General features: G+C 44.8%; 6 non-coding genes and 2 pseudogenes across 6 annotated transcripts; all 8 read left to right on the top strand.

Annotated features, from left to right (window-relative positions):
* The first annotated feature begins 1,020 nt into the window (after nt 1-1,020).
* LOC130341513 (U2 spliceosomal RNA) lies at nt 1,021-1,211 on the top strand. The gene has a single exon (XR_008881437.1). It is a non-coding gene; the product is annotated as a U2 spliceosomal RNA (small nuclear RNA).
* Nucleotides 1,212-3,307: 2,096 nt separating this feature from the next.
* Nucleotides 3,308-3,444, top strand: LOC130341500 (U2 spliceosomal RNA; annotated as a pseudogene).
* Nucleotides 3,445-4,867: 1,423 nt separating this feature from the next.
* LOC130341498 (U2 spliceosomal RNA) lies at nt 4,868-5,103 on the top strand (annotated as a pseudogene).
* Nucleotides 5,104-7,191: 2,088 nt separating this feature from the next.
* Nucleotides 7,192-7,382, top strand: LOC130341524 (U2 spliceosomal RNA). Its single transcript, XR_008881447.1, has one exon. It is a non-coding gene; the product is annotated as a U2 spliceosomal RNA (small nuclear RNA).
* Nucleotides 7,383-9,477: 2,095 nt separating this feature from the next.
* LOC130341511 (U2 spliceosomal RNA) lies at nt 9,478-9,668 on the top strand. The gene has a single exon (XR_008881435.1). It is a non-coding gene; the product is annotated as a U2 spliceosomal RNA (small nuclear RNA).
* A 7,043-nt stretch (nt 9,669-16,711) lies between these two features.
* LOC130341493 (U2 spliceosomal RNA) lies at nt 16,712-16,906 on the top strand. Its single transcript, XR_008881425.1, has one exon. It is a non-coding gene; the product is annotated as a U2 spliceosomal RNA (small nuclear RNA).
* A 2,081-nt stretch (nt 16,907-18,987) lies between these two features.
* LOC130341510 (U2 spliceosomal RNA) lies at nt 18,988-19,178 on the top strand. The gene has a single exon (XR_008881434.1). It is a non-coding gene; the product is annotated as a U2 spliceosomal RNA (small nuclear RNA).
* Nucleotides 19,179-21,265: 2,087 nt separating this feature from the next.
* Nucleotides 21,266-21,456, top strand: LOC130341509 (U2 spliceosomal RNA). The gene has a single exon (XR_008881433.1). It is a non-coding gene; the product is annotated as a U2 spliceosomal RNA (small nuclear RNA).
* The last annotated feature ends 1,026 nt before the right edge of the window (nt 21,457-22,482 follow it).

Below are 22,482 nucleotides of genomic sequence, written 5' to 3'. Positions count from 1 at the left end.
AAGAGGCGAAAAGGAGAAAAACGTAAAAAAACGTGAAAAAAAAGTAAGAGGAAGAGAAGGGAAAAAAAGGTGGAAATGGGTTTAAAAGTGATTTCGGCGGAGAAATATATATATATATATATATATATATATATATATATATATACGCGCACACACACACACATATATATAAACGTATTCTCCGTTGAGATATTGCAGCCGCTGCTGTGTCCAGGCCCAGGAGCCTTAGCACTGTGCTGTGATGTCACTCAATACCACTGACATCACTAGGTGTAAACAACATCTTTCCTTTGCTGTGTATGTGACTATGGAGCTGTTTGGTGATGTCGTCTATTATGGCCTTCATAGAAGCAACAGGAGATTGTTGCATCCATCTAGAACCCTCAGAACTACAGTGCTATGATGTCACTCACTTCCACAGGCCTTGCAGAGTGTAAACAACAACAACCCAGCTTTGTTGTGTATGTAACCATAGGGATTTGTGATGTCACCTAGAACCTTCACAGCAGCGACAGCTTTATGAGGAGCATCAGCACTGCTCTGCCTGAGCAGAACCATCACCGCCATAGGTTGTCAAATAACCCGGGTTTAACCCACACAGGTAAGTCCAATGGGGTGCAGGCATGTCCTCTATGCTTACAGCTTCCCGTGGGTGTTGGTTTGATACCGTTTGGGGACAGCCAAGGAGGCATCTGCAGGCAACAAAGGTAGGTGTGTGCTTGTGTGTGTGTTTCCTATGCAGATCCTAAGCCCAGTGTCACATGCAAGTAGGAGGAGTAAGAAGGGTTCCTGGCAAATCCGGGTTATGGATTGCATTTAAAAAGGCCCCGTGGGAGTGCAATGGGCCCCTGTCTTGCTGCTTAGCAATAATGGTATGGGTTTAGGTTCTGCTGTGTGTACTGGTGGTTGACTGCCCCCCAGCCCAGAGTGTGCATGGAAAATTGTCTGGCAGCCTCCCTGACAGCAAGCAGTGATAGTGCCCATGAAGGGCACCTTGTTGGGCCCGCCCCTTTCACGGTTATCGCTTCTCGGCCTTTTGGCTAAGATCAAGTGTAGTATCTGTTCTTATCAGTTTAATATCTGATACGTCCCCTATCTGGGGACCATATATTAAATGGATTTTTGAGAACGGGGGCCGATTTCGAAGCTTGCTTCCGTCGCCCTATGCATTGACCCGATATGGCAGTATCTTCGGGTACAGTGCACCACCCCCTTACAGGGTTAAAAAGAAAGATTCCTACTTTCATTGCTACCTGCTTGCTGGCTAGCCAGCTAGCCAGCCCTGTGGGCCTTGCTGCTGCTGCAGCCAAAAAACAAAAGGTGGTGCTGCTGCTGCTTCTGCTGCTTCTGCTTCTGCTTGTGTCTGGCCGCTGTTGGAGCGTCCAGGCACAGGACTTCTGCTGCTGCTGACTAAATGGCCTCCTTAATTGGATCATTTGAGTAGCCAGCACACCTGTGCAGGTAGGGCATGACATGATAGGCAGCTGCCTTGATAGCGGGTGGGTGCTGAATGTTCCTAATTGACAAAATAAGATTAATGCTTATGAAGAAATATAAAATCTCATCCCTTCCCCAATATCGCGCCACACCCCTACCCCTTAATTCCCTGGTTGAACTTGATGGACATATGTCTTTTTTCGACCGTACTAACTATGTAACTATGTAACATAACATGGGGGGGGGGGGGGGTCTCCTGGCTGTTCACACAGGTGTGTCATTGCTGTACATTGACCATGCATTGCTTCTGTGGTATTGCAAAGGCAAAGACAAATGCTTCCAGCCATCCATTGCACTAATGGATTGGTCATCAGCTGGCTGTCTATGTCCCGCATCAATATAGACCAAAGTACAGAGGGTTAGGCTATGCTATTGTGCACCTACCTGATGCATCAGAAGGTGCGAGGCCCTTGCTAAATTCTGTGCACAGACTTTGAGATCTATACTTTAGACTGTATCTAAACCTGCTCCAACATGGACTGACATTCTGGCCTACTTTCAGCCGATGCGACTTGTCTGTCGCTGAACAGTCGCTTTTTATGTATTCAGCACCTATGTATAATGTTGTAAAAATGCTCTAGAAGCTAAAGTCGCAGAAATGTCACACATATTTGGCCTGCAACTTTCTGTGCGACAAATTCAGACAGGAAAAATCAGTATAAATCCTTAGAAAATTATCCCCCAGTGTCTCCATCTGCTGGCGGTATTGAATAAGCATTGCTGCACTGATGGGGTATGCATTAGACGAAAAAAAAGAAGAAAAAGAAGAATAATACGCCCAGAAAAGAGGCGAAAAGGAGAAAAATGTAAAAAAACGTGAAAAAAAAGTAAGAGGAAGAGAAGGGAAAAAAAGGTGGAAATGGGTTTAAAAGTGATTTCGGCGGAGAAATATATATATATATATATATATATATATATATATATATATATATATATACGCGCACACACACACATATATATAAACGTATTCTCTGTTGAGATATTGCAGCCGCTGCTGTGTCCAGGCCCAGGAGCCTTAGCACTGTGCTGTGATGTCACTCAAAACCAGTGACATCACTAGGTGTAAACAACATCTCTCCTTTGCTGTGTATGTGACTATGGAGCTGTTTGGTGATGTCGTCTATTATGGCCTTCATAGAAGCAACAGGAGATTGTTGCATCCATCTAGAACCCTCAGAACTACAGTGCTATGATGTCACTCACTTCCACAGGCCTTGCAGAGTGTAAACAACAACAACCCAGCTTTGTTGTGTTTGTAACCATAGGGATTTGTGATGTCACCTAGAACCTTCACAGCAGCGACAGCTTTATGAGGAGCATCAGCACTGCTCTGCCTGAGCAGAACCATCACCGCCATAGGTTGTCAAATAACCCGGGTTTAACCCACACAGGTAAGTCCAATGGGGTGCAGGCATGTCCTCTATGCTTACAGCTTCCCGTGGGTGTTGGTTTGATACCGTTTGGGGACAGCCAAGGAGGCATCTGCAGGCAACAAAGGTAGGTGTGTGCTTGTGTGTGTGTTTCCTATGCAGATCCTAAGCCCAGTGTCACATGCAAGTAGGAGGAGTAAGAAGGGTTCCTGGCAAATCCGGGTTATGGATTGCATTTAAAAAGGCCCCGTGGGAGTGCAATGGGCCCCTGTCTTGCTGCTTAGCAATAATGGTATGGGTTTAGGTTCTGCTGTGTGTACTGGTGGTTGACTGCCCCCCAGCCCAGAGTGTGCATGGAAAATTGTCTGGCAGCCTCCCTGACAGCAAGCAGTGATAGTGCCCATGAAGGGCACCTTGTTGGGCCCGCCCCTTTCACGGTTATCGCTTCTCGGCCTTTTGGCTAAGATCAAGTGTAGTATCTGCTCACTTGGTCTGGTCAGAGGGTGTCTGGGGTACCCGGCTCCTTGGCCTGGGGGGATCGTCCTTCTTAACGGAGGGACTTCACCCCCCTGCTGCTATTAGGGAGCCGGCTTAGTCCCCAGACAACGGGAGGCGATCACCCTTCACTGCCCACTCTTTGGTGGGGGAGTGTTTTTCTGTCCCTGCCTGGACACGCCTATTGAAGATGGAAGAGATCATGGACACCTCTCAATCTGCTGGAGAGGAGGTTCCTTTTTTTGGGAAGATCAAGAATGGGGTCCGGATCCTGCTGAAAGACCTTGAGAAGAAAAGAAGAGGACTTTCCTTTGTAATGGAGGAAATTCTTTTTGGAGTTTTGGAAATTGCAAAGACACAAATCCTTTCCATGTTGGAATTTCCAAAGAAAGGGTGCTTTGATGTTATTTTGGTTTCCGAAGAGGATTATGATTTATTTTGGAAGAAATTTGAGACAATCAAGTCTGATCCAGTGTGGGAGGGCGTGGAAGTCATTCCCCACTTTCCCAGGAGAGAAAGAATTTTAACGGTGAGGATGTATAGTCCTTACGTCCCTGAGGAGGATATTATAATTCTTTTGACCCAATTTTGTGAGGAAATTGCGCCACTTGGCAAAATTTATAATCAGTATGGAGTCTGGACAACAAAGTGGAGATTTAAAGTAAAGTTCAAGGAAGACGCAGATGGAAGAGTTCTTTATCCCCCTGCCCGTTTTAAAATAGGGGTTATCAATGGAGATATGTTTTTTGCAGGTATGCAGAATTTCTGTAGAAAATGCAAGAAATATGGCCATTTAAAGGAAGAGTGCACCTCAATGTGGTGCCAAAAATGCCAAAAAGAAGGTCATGAAATTGAATCCTGTAGCCAAAAAAGTAAATGTAATTTATGTAACAAAATTGGTCACATGTATGTGAACTGTCCAAAGAGGAAGAAGAAAAGAGAAGAAGAAGTTTCTGAACAAGAGCCAGAAATTAAAAGATCTGTGGTAACCCAAGAGCCAAAAATTGTTGGAAAAGAGATGATAGTAGAAGAAAAGAACATTGGAGAGCATAAGAGTAAAAAGAAAAATGAAGAGCCGGTGAGAAATTTAAGAGGATATTCAGGGTCTTTCCAAACTATTTTGGAGAGAGCTCCAGATGAGGAAAGAGAATTGTTCTTACAGGACCTGGATAATCTATTATCCACCTTTAAAGCCCAGTTGCCTGCAGTAAGAAACAAAGTTTATGATTCTTTTCGCCTTGACGTGGATCGATTTATGGTAACTTATAAAATACCGGCCTGGTTAGCCATCCCAGTAAAAAGGGAAATGGAAAAAGGAAGCTTAAGCTATGGTTTAATTGATTACTTGGCAGTTTACGCCCGGAGAAAGGGAATGAATTTGTTATAATTTTGGAATGTTTATTATTTTTATTGTTGTTATAATATTTTATTTCAATTTGTCTTTTTTATTTTAGGAATAAATAAAACTGTTACCTGATGATGAACAAAACAATCGAGTCCATATAAGATCTTGGAGCTCTGATTGAGTTCTGAGGGCTAAAAAAAAAAAAAAAAAAAAAAAAAAAAAAAAAAAAAAAAAAAAAAAAAATATGTTCTTATCAGTTTAATATCTGATACGTCCCCTATCTGGGGACCATATATTAAATGGATTTTTGAGAACGGGGGCCGATTTCGAAGCTTGCTTCCGTCGCCCTATGCATTGACCCGATATGGCAGTATCTTCGGGTACAGTGCACCACCCCCTTACAGGGTTAAAAAGAAAGATTCCTACTTTCATTGCTACCTGCTTGCTGGCTAGCCAGCTAGCCAGCCCTGTGGGCCTTGCTGCTGCTGCAGCCAAAAAACAAAAGGTGGTGCTGCTGCTGCTTCTGCTGCTTCTGCTTCTGCTTGTGTCTGGCCGCTGTTGGAGCGTCCAGGCACAGGACTTCTGCTGCTGCTGACTAAATGGCCTCCTTAATTGGATCATTTGAGTAGCCAGCACACCTGTGCAGGTAGGGCATGACATGATAGGCAGCTGCCTTGATAGCGGGTGGGTGCTGAATGTTCCTAATTGACAAAATAAGATTAATGCTTATGAAGAAATATAAAATCTCATCCCTTCCCCAATATCGCGCCACACCCCTACCCCTTAATTCCCTGGTTGAACTTGATGGACATATGTCTTTTTTCGACCGTACTAACTATGTAACTATGTAACATAACATGGGGGGGGGGGGGTCTCCTGGCTGTTCACACAGGTGTGTCATTGCTGTACATTGACCATGCATTGCTTCTGTGGTATTGCAAAGGCAAAGACAAATGCTTCCAGCCATCCATTGCACTAATGGATTGGTCATCAGCTGGCTGTCTATGTCCCGCATCAATATAGACCAAAGTACAGAGGGTTAGGCTATGCTATTGTGCACCTACCTGATGCATCAGAAGGTGCGAGGCCCTTGCTAAATTCTGTGCACAGACTTTGAGATCTATACTTTAGACTGTATCTAAACCTGCTCCAACATGGACTGACATTCTGGCCTACTTTCAGCCGATGCGACTTGTCTGTCGCTGAACAGTCGCTTTTTATGTATTCAGCACCTATGTATAATGTTGTAAAAATGCTCTAGAAGCTAAAGTCGCAGAAATGTCACACATATTTGGCCTGCAACTTTCTGTGCGACAAATTCAGACAGGAAAAATCAGTATAAATCCTTAGAAAATTATCCCCCAGTGTCTCCATCTGCTGGCGGTATTGAATAAGCATTGCTGCACTGATGGGGTATGCATTAGACGAAAAAAAAGAAGAAAAAGAAGAATAATACGCCCAGAAAAGAGGAGAAAAGGAGAAAAACGTAAAAAAACGTGAAAAAAAAGTAAGAGGAAGAGAAGGGAAAAAAAGGTGGAAATGGGTTTAAAAGTGATTTCGGCGGAGAAATATATATATATATATATATATATATATATATATATATATATACGCGCACACACACACATATATATAAACGTATTCTCCGTTGAGATATTGCAGCCGCTGCTGTGTCCAGGCCCAGGAGCCTTAGCACTGTGCTGTGATGTCACTCAATACCACTGACATCACTAGGTGTAAACAACATCTCTCCTTTGCTGTGTATGTGACTATGGAGCTGTTTGGTGATGTCGTCTATTATGGCCTTCATAGAAGCAACAGGAGATTGTTGCATCCATCTAGAACCCTCAGAACTACAGTGCTATGATGTCACTCACTTCCACAGGCCTTGCAGAGTGTAAACAACAACAACCCAGCTTTGTTGTGTATGTAACCATAGGGATTTGTGATGTCACCTAGAACCTTCACAGCAGCGACAGCTTTATGAGGAGCATCAGCACTGCTCTGCCTGAGCAGAACCATCACCGCCATAGGTTGTCAAATAACCCGGGTTTAACCCACACAGGTAAGTCCAATGGGGTGCAAGCATGTCCTCTATGCTTACAGCTTCCCGTGGGTGTTGGTTTGATACCGTTTGGGGACAGCCAAGGAGGCATCTGCAGGCAACAAAGGTAGGTGTGTGCTTGTGTGTGTGTTTCCTATGCAGATCCTAAGCCCAGTGTCACATGCAAGTAGGAGGAGTAAGAAGGGTTCCTGGCAAATCCGGGTTATGGATTGCATTTAAAAAGGCCCCGTGGGAGTGCAATGGGCCCCTGTCTTGCTGCTTAGCAATAATGGTATGGGTTTAGGTTCTGCTGTGTGTACTGGTGGTTGACTGCCCCCCAGCCCAGAGTGTGCATGGAAAATTGTCTGGCAGCCTCCCTGACAGCAAGCAGTGATAGTGCCCATGAAGGGCACCTTGTTGGGCCCGCCCCTTTCACGGTTATCGCTTCTCGGCCTTTTGGCTAAGATCAAGTGTAGTATCTGTTCTTATCAGTTTAATATCTGATACGTCCCCTATCTGGGGACCATATATTAAATGGATTTTTGAGAACAGGGGCCGATTTCGAAGCTTGCTTCCGTCGCCCTATGCATTGACCCGATATGGCAGTATCTTCGGGTACAGTGCACCACCCCCTTACAGGGTTAAAAAGAAAGATTCCTACTTTCATTGCTACCTGCTTGCTGGCTAGCCAGCTAGCCAGCCCTGTGGGCCTTGCTGCTGCTGCAGCCAAAAAACAAAAGGTGGTGCTGCTGCTGCTTCTGCTGCTTCTGCTTCTGCTTGTGTCTGGCCGCTGTTGGAGCGTCCAGGCACAGGACTTCTGCTGCTGCTGACTAAATGGCCTCCTTAATTGGATCATTTGAGTAGCCAGCACACCTGTGCAGGTAGGGCATGACATGATAGGCAGCTGCCTTGATAGCGGGTGGGTGCTGAATGTTCCTAATTGACAAAATAAGATTAATGCTTATGAAGAAATATAAAATCTCATCCCTTCCCCAATATCGCGCCACACCCCTACCCCTTAATTCCCTGGTTGAACTTGATGGACATATGTCTTTTTTCGACCGTACTAACTATGTAACTATGTAACATAACATGGGGGGGGGGGGGGGTCTCCTGGCTGTTCACACAGGTGTGTCATTGCTGTACATTGACCATGCATTGCTTCTGTGGTAATTGCAAAGGCAAAGACAAATGCTTCCAGCCATCCATTGCACTAATGGATTGGTCATCAGCTGGCTGTCTATGTCCCGCATCAATATAGACCAAAGTACAGAGGGTTAGGCTATGCTATTGTGCACCTACCTGATGCATCAGAAGGTGCGAGGCCCTTGCTAAATTCTGTGCACAGACTTTGAGATCTATACTTTAGACTGTATCTAAACCTGCTCCAACATGGACTGACATTCTGGCCTACTTTCAGCCGATGCGACTTGTCTGTCGCTGAACAGTCGCTTTTATGTATTCAGCACCTATGTATAATGTTGTAAAAATGCTCTAGAAGCTAAAGTCGCAGAAATGTCACACATATTTGGCCTGCAACTTTCTGTGCGACAAATTCAGACAGGAAAAATCAGTATAAATCCTTAGAAAATTATCCCCCAGTGTCTCCATCTGCTGGCGGTATTGAATAAGCATTGCTGCACTGATGGGGTATGCATTAGACGAAAAAAAAGAAGAAAAAGAAGAATAATACGCCCAGAAAAGAGGCGAAAAGGAGAAAAACGTAAAAAAACGTGAAAAAAAAGTAAGAGGAAGAGAAGGGAAAAAAAGGTGGAAATGGGTTTAAAAGTGATTTCGGCGGAGAATATATATATATATATATATATATATATATATATATATATATATATATACGCGCACACACACACATATATATAAACGTATTCTCCGTTGAGATATTGCAGCCGCTGCTGTGTCCAGGCCCAGGAGCCTTAGCACTGTGCTGTGATGTCACTCAATACCACTGACATCACTAGGTGTAAACAACATCTCTCCTTTGCTGTGTATGTGACTATGGAGCTGTTTGGTGATGTCGTCTATTATGGCCTTCATAGAAGCAACAGGAGATTGTTGCATCCATCTAGAACCCTCAGAACTACAGTGCTATGATGTCACTCACTTCCACAGGCCTTGCAGAGTGTAAACAACAACAACCCAGCTTTGTTGTGTATGTAACCATAGGGATTTGTGATGTCACCTAGAACCTTCACAGCAGCGACAGCTTTATGAGGAGCATCAGCACTGCTCTGCCTGAGCAGAACCATCACCGCCATAGGTTGTCAAATAACCCGGGTTTAACCCACACAGGTAAGTCCAATGGGGTGCAAGCATGTCCTCTATGCTTACAGCTTCCCGTGGGTGTTGGTTTGATACCGTTTGGGGACAGCCAAGGAGGCATCTGCAGGCAACAAAGGTAGGTGTGTGCTTGTGTGTGTGTTTCCTATGCAGATCCTAAGCCCAGTGTCACATGCAAGTAGGAGGAGTAAGAAGGGTTCCTGGCAAATCCGGGTTATGGATTGCATTTAAAAAGGCCCCGTGGGAGTGCAATGGGCCCCTGTCTTGCTGCTTAGCAATAATGGTATGGGTTTAGGTTCTGCTGTGTGTACTGGTGGTTGACTGCCCCCCAGCCCAGAGTGTGCATGGAAAATTGTCTGGCAGCCTCCCTGACAGCAAGCAGTGATAGTGCCCATGAAGGGCACCTTGTTGGGCCCGCCCCTTTCACGGTTATCGCTTCTCGGCCTTTTGGCTAAGATCAAGTGTAGTATCTGTTCTTATCAGTTTAATATCTGATACGTCCCCTATCTGGGGACCATATATTAAATGGATTTTTGAGAACGGGGGCCGATTTCGAAGCTTGCTTCCGTCGCCCTATGCATTGACCCGATATGGCAGTATCTTCGGGTACAGTGCACCACCCCCTTACAGGGTTAAAAAGAAAGATTCCTACTTTCATTGCTACCTGCTTGCTGGCTAGCCAGCTAGCCAGCCCTGTGGGCCTTGCTGCTGCTGCAGCCAAAAAACAAAAGGTGGTGCTGCTGCTGCTTCTGCTGCTTCTGCTTCTGCTTGTGTCTGGCCGCTGTTGGAGCGTCCAGGCACAGGACTTCTGCTGCTGCTGACTAAATTGCCTCCTTAATTGGATCATTTGAGTAGCCAGCACACCTGTGCAGGTAGGGCATGACATGATAGGCAGCTGCCTTGATAGCGGGTGGGTGCTGAATGTTCCTAATTGACAAAATAAGATTAATGCTTATGAAGAAATATAAAATCTCATCCCTTCCCCAATATCGCGCCACACCCCTACCCCTTAATTCCCTGGTTGAACTTGATGGACATATGTCTTTTTTCGACCGTACTAACTATGTAACTATGTAACATAACATGGGGGGGGGGGGGTCTCCTGGCTGTTCACACAGGTGTGTCATTGCTGTACATTGACCATGCATTGCTTCTGTGGTATTGCAAAGGCAAAGACAAATGCTTCCAGCCATCCATTGCACTAATGGATTGGTCATCAGCTGGCTGTCTATGTCCCGCATCAATATAGACCAAAGTACAGAGGGTTAGGCTATGCTATTGTGCACCTACCTGATGCATCAGAAGGTGCGAGGCCCTTGCTAAATTCTGTGCACAGACTTTGAGATCTATACTTTAGACTGTATCTAAACCTGCTCCAACATGGACTGACATTCTGGCCTACTTTCAGCCGATGCGACTTGTCTGTCGCTGAACAGTCGCTTTTTATGTATTCAGCACCTATGTATAATGTTGTAAAAATGCTCTAGAAGCTAAAGTCGCAGAAATGTCACACATATTTGGCCTGCAACTTTCTGTGCGACAAATTCAGACAGGAAAAATCAGTATAAATCCTTAGAAAATTATCCCCCAGTGTCTCCATCTGCTGGCGGTATTGAATAAGCATTGCTGCACTGATGGGGTATGCATTAGACGAAAAAAAAGAAGAAAAAGAAGAATAATACGCCCAGAAAAGAGGCGAAAAGGAGAAAAACGTAAAAAAACGTGAAAAAAAAGTAAGAGGAAGAGAAGGGAAAAAAAGGTGGAAATGGGTTTAAAAGTGATTTCGGCGGAGAAATATATATATATATATATATATATATATATATATATATATACGCGCACACACACACATATATATAAACGTATTCTCCGTTGAGATATTGCAGCCGCTGCTGTGTCCAGGCCCAGGAGCCTTAGCACTGTGCTGTGATGTCACTCAATACCACTGACATCACTAGGTGTAAACAACATCTCTCCTTTGCTGTGTATGTGACTATGGAGCTGTTTGGTGATGTCGTCTATTATGGCCTTCATAGAAGCAACAGGAGATTGTTGCATCCATCTAGAACCCTCAGAACTACAGTGCTATGATGTCACTCACTTCCACAGGCCTTGCAGAGTGTAAACAACAACAACCCAGCTTTGTTGTGTATGTAACCATAGGGATTTGTGATGTCACCTAGAACCTTCACAGCAGCGACAGCTTTATGAGGAGCATCAGCACTGCTCTGCCTGAGCAGAACCATCACCGCCATAGGTTGTCAAATAACCCGGGTTTAACCCACACAGGTAAGTCCAATGGGGTGCAGGCATGTCCTCTATGCTTACAGCTTCCCGTGGGTGTTGGTTTGATACCGTTTGGGGACAGCCAAGGAGGCATCTGCAGGCAACAAAGGTAGGTGTGTGCTTGTGTGTGTGTTTCCTATGCAGATCCTAAGCCCAGTGTCACATGCAAGTAGGAGGAGTAAGAAGGGTTCCTGGCAAATCCGGGTTATGGATTGCATTTAAAAAGGCCCCGTGGGAGTGCAATGGGCCCCTGTCTTGCTGCTTAGCAATAATGGTATGGGTTTAGGTTCTGCTGTGTGTACTGGTGGTTGACTGCCCCCCAGCCCAGAGTGTGCATGGAAAATTGTCTGGCAGCCTCCCTGACAGCAAGCAGTGATAGTGCCCATGAAGGGCACCTTGTTGGGCCCGCCCCTTTCACGGTTATCGCTTCTCGGCCTTTTGGCTCAGATCAAGTGTAAACTTGGTCTGGGTCAGGGGTGCGTGTTTCTCTGCTTGCAGAGGGTTTTTTCAGGAGGCGATACTGTGGTCTCAGACCGACAGAGAAGATGGCAGCTGGATTCGTTAAGAACACTATTCGGGTGAAGGTGGAGGTTTCTGATGTGGAGAAGAATAAGATCACGTTTGTGGGGCGTCGTTTGGTGGAGGACATGGCCGGGATACCGATGAAGGACGTCTTTTGCTTACAGGAAAGTAAGCGGCAAGGTATATATGATGTGAGTTTCTACACTATTAATGGGTGCCTGTCCTTTTACCAGAGCCTGCGTGAGAATGTGGAAAATACCATTATGAAGAATGTGTCGTTTGAGCCTTTGTTTGAGTTGGAGGAGAAACCCCTTTTAGTCCGTGTATACAACCCGTTTATGGATGTGAAGTTGGTGGAAAATTTTTTGAAGCAGTACTGTGAGACTGTCAGAGGAGGGATTGCACAGAAGAGCATATTGGGAGTGTTTAATGCGGAGTATAAGTTTTTGGTGAAGTTGAAGCAAGATGCCAGTGGAATTTACGGAGTGCAGCATCCCCCGGCGAGTTTTTCTATTGCGGGGCAGAGAGGTTATCTTACCTACCCTGGGCAGCCCATGTTCTGCAGAAAGTGCCATATGTTTGGGCATGTGAAGGAGAATTGTGCGGCTGTGAGAGTGTGCAGGAATTGCCAGAAAGAGGGACATGAGGCCAATGCGTGTCCTGAGCCAAAAAAATGCCATGTATGTGGAGAGGCTGGACATGTGATGAGAGAGTGCCCGGAAGAGAGAAAAAGGAGGGAGGAGGAGAAGATCGAAAGACAGAAAGAGGTAGAAAGGAAGCAGGAGGAGGGAAAGAGATACCTGGAAGAGAGAGATAAAATGGAGACAAGTGCTGTGATGGAGGGGACTCCAGTTTTGGAGGGGACTCCAGTTTTGGAGGGGTCTCCAATTTTGGAGGGAAATCCAATTTTGGAGGGAAAACCCGTTTTGGCGGGAAAACCTGGACTTAAGCTTATGGAGAGCAAGACTGTGGCTGTGGTGCAGAAGGAGTTGGAGGAAGAGATGGAGAATGAGCCTGTGATTGAAGATTTTACTACCGATTCAGAGAGTGCTGTGTCTTCAGGAAGGCATAGAGGGAAGAAAGTGGCGGATGATTTGTGTCACAGGTATCCAAAAAAAGCGAGAAAGAAAGAATGGGCTGAGAGGAGTGAGGAGACTTCGTTTAGTTCGAGAAACCCTTTCGAACCATTATTTAGATCCGAGGTGGATCAGGAAGGTGATGGACAAGTACCGCTTGGTACCTTAACCCGTAGAACATCGCATTGATTGGTGTTTTCTTTTGTATATAGGTGATTGTTTTGTTGTGTTTTTTTCCTTTGTTTGTTTTTTTCATATGGGGATAGTAGTATGTCTTTTAAAATAATTTCATCTAATGTTAGGGTGTTTAGGAGTAGGGTTAGGAGGGCTGCAATTTTGCAGGAGTTGGCAGGTATGGGGGCTGATGTTATTTGTGTACAAGAGTGTGGGTTGGTGGAAGAGGTAGGGAAGGGGGAGTGGGGATATGGGGATTCTGTGTGGTCTATGTCTTCTGTAAATAGGAATGATGGGGTTGGTGTGTTATTTAAGGATAAGAGGTTCAAGGTAGAGAGCCATTCAGTGATTGAAGAGGGAAGGTGTTTGATGGTTAAGGTGGAGGTGGGTGGAGTTAAGGTTCGAATATTTAATGTGTATGCGTCTGTTAAGAAGAATGAGAGGGTGGAGTTGTTTGAGAAGTTAAAGTTGTTTTTGCCGGGGAGAGAGCCTATGGTATGTGTGGGGGATTTCAATTGTGAGATTGAAGGGAGTAAGATCGATGTATCTGGTAGGATGTTGAGGAATGTGGTGAATGATTTGAGGTTGCAAGATGTGGCTAAATTGTGTAATGTTGATGTGTGTCCGACTTATTTTTCAGATAGGGGAAAGTGTGCTTCAAGATTGGATATGTGTTTTGTGTCAAAAGGAGTGTTGGGTAGGGAGTATATGCAAATGAAGGTATTGTATTCAGATCATGAGTGTGTAAGATGTGATTTGGGGTTTAATGTGGAATGTTTGAGTGGGCGGGGTTTATGGAAATTGAATGTTAGTTTGATGGAGGAGGGAGGGGTGTATGAGAGGTATGTGAAGAAGTATGAGGTTTGGAAGAGGAGGAAAGCTGATTTTGTGGATGTATTGCAGTGGTGGAGTTGGGTGAAGGAGAGAACGCATGTTTTCTTTAAAAGAGAGGGGTATAAGAGAGCTGCGGGAAAGAGAAGAAGGTATGAGTGGCTGCAGAAGAGATTGATCTTTTTGAAAAAATGGAGGAAGAGTGGTGGTTGTGTGGAGAGTGAGATTGAAGAGATTAAGAAGGAAGTAGAGAAGTGGATGTTGGAGAGAGGAAGAGAGATTGTGTATCAGGCTAAGTTGAATAAGTTGGAGAAGGGTGAGAGATGCTCAAGGTTTTTCTTTAAAAGGGTGTCTGGTAAAAGAGAGGAGTTGATAGAGGTGTATGATAAGGATGGTGTGATGGTTAAAGGTAAAAGAGTGTTGAGTGTGGTTGAGGATTTTTATAAGGATTTATATGCTGAGAAGGAGTGTGATATGGGTCTGCAGTCTGAGGTGATTGGGAAGATTGAGAGCAGAGTGCATGACAGGGAGGCAGATAGCCTGGTGAAAGGTGTGGGAGTGAAAGAATTGGAGTTGGTGATTAAAAGTATGGCTAGAAATAAGACACCAGGTGAGGATGGGTTGCCGGTGGAATTTTATGCTAGAATGTGGGAGACGGTTAAAGTGGATTTGGTGGAGATTTATGATTTTGTGTGCAAGAATGGTAGATTGGAGGAAAGTATGAAGAGTGGAGTGGTGGTATTGATCTTTAAAAAAGGGGATAGAAAGGATGTGAGGAATTGGAGACCGATTACGTTATTGAATGTTGATTATAAAATTCTTGCAAAGGTGTTGGCGAATAGAATGAGGGATGTGATTGATCAGGTGATTGGAGAAGAACAAGTATGTGGTGTGCCAAAAAGAAGGATAAGTGAGAATTTGGGTTTGTTGCGTGATGTATTATGGGATTGCTTGGGTAGAGATCAGTGTGTTGGAGTGTTGTCTTTGGATTTTGAGAAAGCTTTTGATAGGTTGTCACATGAGTTTTTATTTAAAGTGTTGGATAGAATGGGTTTTCCGGAAGGTTTTGTTAAAATGATTAGAGTATTGTATGATGGAGTGTATAGTAAAGTATTAATTAATGGCTGGGTTAGTAAGAAAGTGAATGTGTGTTCTGGAGTGAGACAGGGGTGTCCCCTGTCACCCTTGGTCTTTATATGTGCGATAGAGCCTTTGTTGGAGTTGTTGAGAAGGGATAAGTGTATGAGAGGTGTGAGGATTCCTGGGAGTGGTGGGAGAGACTTGAAAGTGTTGGCATATATGGATGATGTTTGTGTGATCTGTGAGTATGTTGGAGCTTTGCAGAGAGCAAAGTTGTTGGCTGGGTATTTTTGTGGTGCTTCTGGTTTTAGAGTTAATTGGGATAAGAGTGAGTATAAGGTTTTTGGAAGGATGTATGAAGTAGAGGATGTAGGGGTGAAATGTGTAGACGGAGCGATTAAGGTGTTGGGAGTTAAATTTGATGAGAGGCTGGATGGAAGAGAAAGTTGGGAAGAGGTTGGTGTTAGAATAAAAAGGAAGTTGGATTTTTGGAGTATGAGAGAGTTGTCAATGATTGGTAAGATTGTGGTGATCAAGAGTGTGATATTGCCGATCCTGTTGTATGTGGCTTTGGTGTTTCCACCAGGTTATATGACACTGAGAAAGTTGAATAGGATTTTGTTTGTATTTTTCTGGGGGTCGAAAGTGGAGAAGGTGAGAAGAGAGAATGTGATGAAAGAGTGTAGGAATGGAGGAATGAATTTTCCTAATGTTGAAGTGTATCTGGGGATTAATCTATTGTTTGCTGTGAGGAGAAGTATGGGAGAGCAGTGGAAATTTGCATGTATGATGAGGTTTCTAGGAGGGGGTGTGTTATGCAGATTAGGGTGGATGGAGAGAGATCTGAGAAAGCCGTATGCTTTGGTGAGTCCTGGTTGGTATGGGTTTGTTGAGGTGTTCATGAGAAAGTTTGGTTTGATAGGTGTGAGACAGGATGTGTTAAAGGAGAAGAAGAGTATGGTGAAGTGTATTAGGGAGAAGGAAGTTCAGTGTAATATTAATATGGTGAGAGGACAGAATGTGAGTAAAGTGTGGAAGAGTTTGCAGACAGATGGTATGACTAATAGACAGAGAGAGATTGTATGGCAGAGTTTGCATGGTGCATTGCCAGTAAGAGAGGTACAGAAGAGTCGGGGGATTGGAAGGAGTGAGAGATGTCCGAGAGAGGGTTGTGGAGGGAATGAGAGTATTATGCATTTGTTTTGGAATTGTGATAGAGCGCAAGAAGTGTGGAAGGGAATTGGTCCGTTGGCCAAAGAATTGATGGGGGTAAGAAAGTGGTCTTTTGAAGTGATTATGTTTGGTCTGGCGGTGGTAGGTGGGAGGAAGGAGAGAATGTTATATGTGTTGTTAGCGATAATTAAGGAGGTATTGTGGGATGTTAGGAATTTGTATATATTTAAGAAGAAGGATGTGTCGGTTGAAGAGTGTATGAGAATGATATTAGATAGATTGCATACTGTATATTTGTGGGATAAGAAGAGATTTGGAGAGGATGATGCGGAGGGGACTTGGAAGTTTTTAAAATGGAGACACGTGGTGAGGGTTTGAGGGTGGTGTGTTGTTATGCTATGTACTTTGTTTTTGGGTGTATTTTGTTATATGTTGATAAAGTAACCTAATGATGAGTTTGATGAATTGTGACTAAGTTCAGTAAATCTGAGAGGCAAACGTGAAGTAAACCTGAACGATTAAGTTTTAATTCAAACCTGAAGGTTTTAAAAAAAAAAAAAAAAAATCTGTTCTTATCAGTTTAATATCTGATACGTCCCCTATCTGGGGACCATATATTAAATGGATTTTTGAGAACGGGGGCCGATTTCGAAGCTTGCTTCCGTCGCCCTATGCATTGACCCGATATGACAGTATCTTCGGGTACAGTGCACCACCCCCTTACAGGGTTAAAAAGAAAGATTCCTACTTTCATTGCTACCTGCTTGCTGGCTAGCCAGCTAGCCAGCCCTGTGGGCCTTGCTGCTGCTGCAGCCAAAAAACAAAAGGTGGTGCTGCTGCTGCTTCTGCTGCTTCTGCTTCTGCTTGTGTCTGGCCGCTGTTGGAGCGTCCAGGCACAGGACTTCTGCTGCTGCTGACTAAATGGCCTCCTTAATTGGATCATTTGAGTAGCCAGCACACCTGTGCAGGTAGGGCATGACATGATAGGCAGCTGCCTTGATAGCGGGTGGGTGCTGAATGTTCCTAATTGACAAAATAAGATTAATGCTTATGAAGAAATATAAAATCTCATCCCTTCCCCAATATCGCGCCACACCCCTACCCCTTAATTCCCTGGTTGAACTTGATGGACATATGTCTTTTTTCGACCGTACTAACTATGTAACTATGTAACATAACATGGGGGGGGGGGGGGGGTCTCCTGGCTGTTCACACAGGTGTGTCATTGCTGTACATTGACCATGCATTGCTTCTGTGGTATTGCAAAGGCAAAGACAAATGCTTCCAGCCATCCATTGCACTAATGGATTGGTCATCAGCTGGCTGTCTATGTCCCGCATCAATATAGACCAAAGTACAGAGGGTTAGGCTATGCTATTGTGCACCTACCTGATGCATCAGAAGGTGCGAGGCCCTTGCTAAATTCTGTGCACAGACTTTGAGATCTATACTTTAGACTGTATCTAAACCTGCTCCAACATGGACTGACATTCTGGCCTACTTTCAGCCGATGCGACTTGTCTGTCGCTGAACAGTCGCTTTTTATGTATTCAGCACCTATGTATAATGTTGTAAAAATGCTCTAGAAGCTAAAGTCGCAGAAATGTCACACATATTTGGCCTGCAACTTTCTGTGCGACAAATTCAGACAGGAAAAATCAGTATAAATCCTTAGAAAATTATCCCCCAGTGTCTCCATCTGCTGGCGGTATTGAATAAGCATTGCTGCACTGATGGGGTATGCATTAGACGAAAAAAAAGAAGAAAAAGAAGAATAATACGCCCAGAAAAGAGGCGAAAAGGAGAAAAACGTAAAAAAACGTGAAAAAAAAGTAAGAGGAAGAGAAGGGAAAAAAAGGTGGAAATGGGTTTAAAAGTGATTTCGGCGGAGAAATATATATATATATATATATATATATATATATACGCGCACACACACACATATATATAAACGTATTCTCCGTTGAGATATTGCAGCCGCTGCTGTGTCCAGGCCCAGGAGCCTTAGCACTGTGCTGTGATGTCACTCAATACCACTGACATCACTAGGTGTAAACAACATCTCTCCTTTGCTGTGTATGTGACTATGGAGCTGTTTGGTGATGTCGTCTATTATGGCCTTCATAGAAGCAACAGGAGATTGTTGCATCCATCTAGAACCCTCAGAACTACAGTGCTATGATGTCACTCACTTCCACAGGCCTTGCAGAGTGTAAACAACAACAACCCAGCTTTGTTGTGTATGTAACCATAGGGATTTGTGATGTCACCTAGAACCTTCACAGCAGCGACAGCTTTATGAGGAGCATCAGCACTGCTCTGCCTGAGCAGAACCATCACCGCCATAGGTTGTCAAATAACCCGGGTTTAACCCACACAGGTAAGTCCAATGGGGTGCAGGCATGTCCTCTATGCTTACAGCTTCCCGTGGGTGTTGGTTTGATACCGTTTGGGGACAGCCAAGGAGGCATCTGCAGGCAACAAAGGTAGGTGTGTGCTTGTGTGTGTGTTTCCTATGCAGATCCTAAGCCCAGTGTCACATGCAAGTAGGAGGAGTAAGAAGGGTTCCTGGCAAATCCGGGTTATGGATTGCATTTAAAAAGGCCCCGTGGGAGTGCAATGGGCCCCTGTCTTGCTGCTTAGCAATAATGGTATGGGTTTAGGTTCTGCTGTGTGTACTGGTGGTTGACTGCCCCCCAGCCCAGAGTGTGCATGGAAAATTGTCTGGCAGCCTCCCTGACAGCAAGCAGTGATAGTGCCCATGAAGGGCACCTTGTTGGGCCCGCCCCTTTCACGGTTATCGCTTCTCGGCCTTTTGGCTAAGATCAAGTGTAGTATCTGTTCTTATCAGTTTAATATCTGATACGTCCCCTATCTGGGGACCATATATTAAATGGATTTTTGAGAACGGGGGCCGATTTCGAAGCTTGCTTCCGTCGCCCTATGCATTGACCCGATATGGCAGTATCTTCGGGTACAGTGCACCACCCCCTTACAGGGTTAAAAAGAAAGATTCCTACTTTCATTGCTACCTGCTTGCTGGCTAGCCAGCTAGCCAGCCCTGTGGGCCTTGCTGCTGCTGCAGCCAAAAAACAAAAGGTGGTGCTGCTGCTGCTTCTGCTGCTTCTGCTTCTGCTTGTGTCTGGCCGCTGTTGGAGCGTCCAGGCACAGGACTTCTGCTGCTGCTGACTAAATGGCCTCCTTAATTGGATCATTTGAGTAGCCAGCACACCTGTGCAGGTAGGGCATGATATGATAGGCAGCTGCCTTGATAGCGGGTGGGTGCTGAATGTTCCTAATTGACAAAATAAGATTAATGCTTATGAAGAAATATAAAATCTCATCCCTTCCCCAATATCGCGCCACACCCCTACCCCTTAATTCCCTGGTTGAACTTGATGGACATATGTCTTTTTTCGACCGTACTAACTATGTAACTATGTAACATAACATGGGGGGGGGGGGGGGGTCTCCTGGCTGTTCACACAGGTGTGTCATTGCTGTACATTGACCATGCATTGCTTCTGTGGTATTGCAAAGGCAAAGACAAATGCTTCCAGCCATCCATTGCACTAATGGATTGGTCATCAGCTGGCTGTCTATGTCCCGCATCAATATAGACCAAAGTACAGAGGGTTAGGCTATGCTATTGTGCACCTACCTGATGCATCAGAAGGTGCGAGGCCCTTGCTAAATTCTGTGCACAGACTTTGAGATCTATACTTTAGACTGTATCTAAACCTGCTCCAACATGGACTGACATTCTGGCCTACTTTCAGCCGATGCGACTTGTCTGTCGCTGAACAGTCGCTTTTTATGTATTCAGCACCTATGTATAATGTTGTAAAAATGCTCTAGAAGCTAAAGTCGCAGAAATGTCACACATATTTGGCCTGCAACTTTCTGTGCGACAAATTCAGACAGGAAAAATCAGTATAAATCCTTAGAAAATTATCCCCCAGTGTCTCCATCTGCTGGCGGTATTGAATATGCATTGCTGCACTGATGGGGTATGCATTAGACGAAAAAAAAGAAGAAAAAGAAGAATAATACGCCCAGAAAAGAGGCGAAAAGGAGAAAAACGTAAAAAAACGTGAAAAAAAAGTAAGAGGAAGAGAAGGGAAAAAAAGGTGGAAATGGGTTTAAAAGTGATTTCGGCGGAGAAATATATATATATATATATATATATATATATATATATATACGCGCACACACACACATATATATAAACGTATTCTCCGTTGAGATATTGCAGCCGCTGCTGTGTCCAGGCCCAGGAGCCTTAGCACTGTGCTGTGATGTCACTCAATACCACTGACATCACTAGGTGTAAACAACATCTCTCCTTTGCTGTGTATGTGACTATGGAGCTGTTTGGTGATGTCGTCTATTATGGCCTTCATAGAAGCAACAGGAGATTGTTGCATCCATCTAGAACCCTCAGAACTACAGTGCTATGATGTCACTCACTTCCACAGGCCTTGCAGAGTGTAAACAACAACAACCCAGCTTTGTTGTGTATGTAACCATAGGGATTTGTGATGTCACCTAGAACCTTCACAGCAGCGACAGCTTTATGAGGAGCATCAGCACTGCTCTGCCTGAGCAGAACCATCACCGCCATAGGTTGTCAAATAACCCGGGTTTAACCCACACAGGTAAGTCCAATGGGGTGCAAGCATGTCCTCTATGCTTACAGCTTCCCGTGGGTGTTGGTTTGATACAGTTTGGGGACAGCCAAGGAGGCATCTGCAGGCAACAAAGGTAGGTGTGTGCTTGTGTGTGTGTTTCCTATGCAGATCCTAAGCCCAGTGTCACATGCAAGTAGGAGGAGTAAGAAGGGTTCCTGGCAAATCCGGGTTATGGATTGCATTTAAAAAGGCCCCGTGGGAGTGCAATGGGCCCCTGTCTTGCTGCTTAGCAATAATGGTATGGGTTTAGGTTCTGCTGTGTGTACTGGTGGTTGACTGCCCCCCAGCCCAGAGTGTGCATGGAAAATTGTCTGGCAGCCTCCCTGACAGCAAGCAGTGATAGTGCCCATGAAGGGCACCTTGTTGGGCCCGCCCCTTTCACGGTTATCGCTTCTCGGCCTTTTGGCTAAGATCAAGTGTAGTATCTGTTCTTATCAGTTTAATATCTGATACGTCCCCTATCTGGGGACCATATATTAAATGGATTTTTGAGAACGGGGGCCGATTTCGAAGCTTGCTTCCGTCGCCCTATGCATTGACCCGATATGGCAGTATCTTCGGGTACAGTGCACCACCCCCTTACAGGGTTAAAAAGAAAGATTCCTACTTTCATTGCTACCTGCTTGCTGGCTAGCCAGCTAGCCAGCCCTGTGGGCCTTGCTGCTGCTGCAGCCAAAAAACAAAAGGTGGTGCTGCTGCTGCTTCTGCTGCTTCTGCTTCTGCTTGTGTCTGGCCGCTGTTGGAGCGTCCAGGCACAGGACTTCTGGTGCTGCTGACTAAATGGCCTCCTTAATTGGATCATTTGAGTAGCCAGCACACCTGTGCAGGTAGGGCATGACATGATAGGCAGCTGCCTTGATAGCGGGTGGGTGCTGAATGTTCCTAATTGACAAAATAAGATTAATGCTTATGAAGAAATATAAAATCTCATCCCTTCCCCAATATCGCGCCACACCCCTACCCCTTAATTCCCTGGTTGAACTTGATGGACATATGTCTTTTTTCGACCGTACTAACTATGTAACTATGTAACATAACATGGGGGGGGGGGGGTCTCCTGGCTGTTCACACAGGTGTGTCATTGCTGTACATTGACCATGCATTGCTTCTGTGGTATTGCAAAGGCAAAGACAAATGCTTCCAGCCATCCATTGCACTAATGGATTGGTCATCAGCTGGCTGTCTATGTCCCGCATCAATATAGACCAAAGTACAGAGGGTTAGGCTATGCTATTGTGCACCTACCTGATGCATCAGAAGGTGCGAGGCCCTTGCTAAATTCTGTGCACAGACTTTGAGATCTATACTTTAGACTGTATCTAAACCTGCTCCAACATGGACTGACATTCTGGCCTACTTTCAGCCGATGCGACTTGTCTGTCGCTGAACAGTCGCTTTTTATGTATTCAGCACCTATGTATAATGTTGTAAAAATGCTCTAGAAGCTAAAGTCGCAGAAATGTCACACATATTTGGCCTGCAACTTTCTGTGCGACAAATTCAGACAGGAAAAATCAGTATAAATCCTTAGAAAATTATCCCCCAGTGTCTCCATCTGCTGGCGGTATTGAATAAGCATTGCTGCACTGATGGGGTATGCATT

Source organism: Hyla sarda, unplaced genomic scaffold, assembly GCF_029499605.1.
Source record: "Hyla sarda isolate aHylSar1 unplaced genomic scaffold, aHylSar1.hap1 scaffold_621, whole genome shotgun sequence".
Classification (NCBI taxonomy): Eukaryota; Metazoa; Chordata; class Amphibia; order Anura; family Hylidae; genus Hyla; species Hyla sarda.
This window is presented reverse-complemented; position numbering and strand designations above follow the sequence as displayed.